Here is a 2,991-nt window from a genome sequence, read left to right on the forward strand (position 1 = left end):
GCAATGACTTTGCAGGCAGCGTTTTTGCACGAAGGCACCTCATGAAACTGATTTCAGACAGGCTTCTGAGGCAGCGTAACGGTTTAATGATCTACAACAAAATAGAACGAGTTTGGATGATAACTAAATGAATATTTAATTATTATAATACTGATTTCTCGTTAGAAATAACATGAAAAGTTCAATAAATTTAGTCAGAAACATACATTTAAACACAAACTGACCACCAAAAGCAACTTTCAGACGCCATCTTTATTTATTAACTCAACTGTCACAGAATGGAACGCATAGGATTGTGGGATATCAAAGGCAGCGAAGGATACACGTATGCTGCCTTCAAAATTCGATCAGAAGAAGGTACCTCCAGAGACAGGAAGTGAAGTAGAATTTGGATTCGGACGTGCCTTGATGACTTCCTGCCTTGGAATGCTGCCTCCGAAGGCAACATTTTAGAGCTTTCGGACGCAGCCATGGAGTAACCCTGAGAAAAACTTGATAAACATGGCTCAGTAAATATACTTGTAAAACATTTATACCTGTTTACTTGAAAACTAACAATAACACATAGATAACATTATTAAAAACTTGTATTTTATACTTTTTTTTTTCTTAAGATTTCCCAGTTTTATCTTGGACAGCATTAACTGAACTAAAATATAAAATGTAAACTTAAATTTAAGTATTAAAATATCTAAAAATAAAAACTCAATGTTCAATAAAATAATTATTATTAATAATAATAATAATAATGGCAAAAACATACAACAAATTACTAAAAATAAAATAAATATAACTAAAAATAAAAACAAAAGATGATACGACAAAACAAAAATGTAAATACAAATAGAAAATAGAAAAATAAAATCTATTTCAAAATATGAACAAAAACTACAATAGTATGTCAATGCTGCTAAAATAACTGTATGAATCACCTTATAATTTTTTTTTAACTTATGTAGTGTATTATGTTGTTTAATTCATGTTTACTGCATTAATATGGTGTAATGTGTTTTACCCTTATCTTCCATTGTGCCACCTGTTTGCTTATCAGTACATTTCACATTAACAAACAATTTTTAATGAGCACAACCACAGGCACCATGTGGTTCTGGAACCCTTCTGGCAAGCACAGCTATTTTTACTATAAATTTAACTTAAAGTACAGTGCAGGGCCATTGAAAATGATATACTAAAGACAAAAGGAATATAAAATGTTGCAAAGCTTAAGATAAATGGTGACCAGTTGCAGCACCTAAAATATACACTTTGACTTGAATGTATACTCAAATACATTTTAACCTAAAATCTTGATGCTGCCAAATAATGTCAATGTGTCAACCACTTTAACATGACATGCACTTGAAATACGATGCGCCTCTCTGATCTCATGTTTTTATATTCATTGTGAATCAAGCAGCTTTCGTGATAATTGCAACAGATTTCAATTGCAAAGTGCAACAGATTTCAAGTCATTAATGCTGTTTGAATTATTTGCAGGATGCGGACGATTTTGCATGCAGATTTGTTTCGTCAGCCGTGTAACAGAATTGAGAAGTGCACGAATGCTTTCTCAGCTGAATGTCAGTGATGTTGTATATGCTGCCCTTAAATGTTTCAGCAACTTTAATGTGAGTATAAATGGGAGCATTGGCTACAGGGGGAGCTCATGTTCAGGTATCAGCGGACCAGTGATAAATCACAGCATCGTTACTTTGACAACATGTCACAATCATCAGTCACATAAGCCTTGGCTGATTCTTGTTTTTTATGCCTGAAAGAAACATGCATTGGAGGCTAAGAGTACTTGGCATATTAATGTGGTCTCATTAACATTTTGCTCCATGAATTTTATGCTCTCCTAAGCAGTTTCTTGCACTCTGGGCCTAGTTTAGTTAAAGAAATATGCAAAGTGCTATATATTAATAGAAGGGAATGTCTAAGACAGCAATAAAATGTTACAATTTGAGATGCTTTATTCCTGCACTGCCAGTGGAAACCTGTTTACTGCATAACTGTCAGGATGGTCACTGTCCTTATTGTTGAAACCCACAAAAGGAAATATGACAAGCTCTCAGTTGTTCAACTAGAGACCATATACGGTATAGGGGAGACCAGGGGCAAGCTGTCACTTAGGGCTCATAACTAGGTTTTGAGGCAAAGCAGTCAATTTGTATGCTGCTAAATATTTAGCTTGAAAATTGTCTTAAATTGTACCTTTTTTAGTAAAGGTCTTTTAAAGGAACAGTTCACCCGAAAATAAAAAATAAATTACTGAAAATGTGGTCGCCCTAAGGGCATCCGAGATGTAGATGAGTTTGTTTCGTCATTAGAACATATTTAGAAAAAAAAATAATATTACATCACTTGTTACATCACCAATGGATCCTCTGCAGTGAATGGGTGCCATCAGAATGAGAGTCCAAACAGCTGATAGAAACATCACAATAATCCACAAGTAATCCACACAACTCCAGTCGATCAGTTAATGTATTGAAGTGAAGCTGTCTGTTTGTAAAAAAAAAAAAAAAACATAATTAACATGATCCAACCATTAAAATGTTTTAGCATTAAGCTGTTGCTTCTGGCCAAAATACGAGTCCATAATCCATAATAACACTTCCTCCAGCTAAAAAGTCCATCCTCTGTTGTCCTCTCACATCAACATCCACCAACATAGTTGTTTAGAACTGTTTTAGGCTGTTTTCGCTTGTAATCTATATATATCTCTCTCCTGATTCAGACTAGACGGCTTTTTCACTGGAGAAACAATATTATAAACAGAGGACTTGTTTGAAGTTAAAAACAGTCTTGATGTATTTGTTTCTTATAAACACACAGCTTTTCACTTCACAAGATGTTAATCGATGGATTGGAGTGGTGTGGATTACTTGTGGATTATCGTGATGTTTTCATCAGCTGTTTGGACTCTCATTCTGATGGCACCCATTCACTGTAGAGGATCCTTTGGTGAACAAGTGATGTAATGCTAAA

The sequence above is a fragment of the Sinocyclocheilus anshuiensis genome, unplaced genomic scaffold, assembly GCF_001515605.1.
Source record: "Sinocyclocheilus anshuiensis isolate Anshui unplaced genomic scaffold, SAMN03320099.WGS_v1.1 scaffold881, whole genome shotgun sequence".
Lineage (NCBI taxonomy): Eukaryota > Metazoa > Chordata > Actinopteri > Cypriniformes > Cyprinidae > Sinocyclocheilus > Sinocyclocheilus anshuiensis.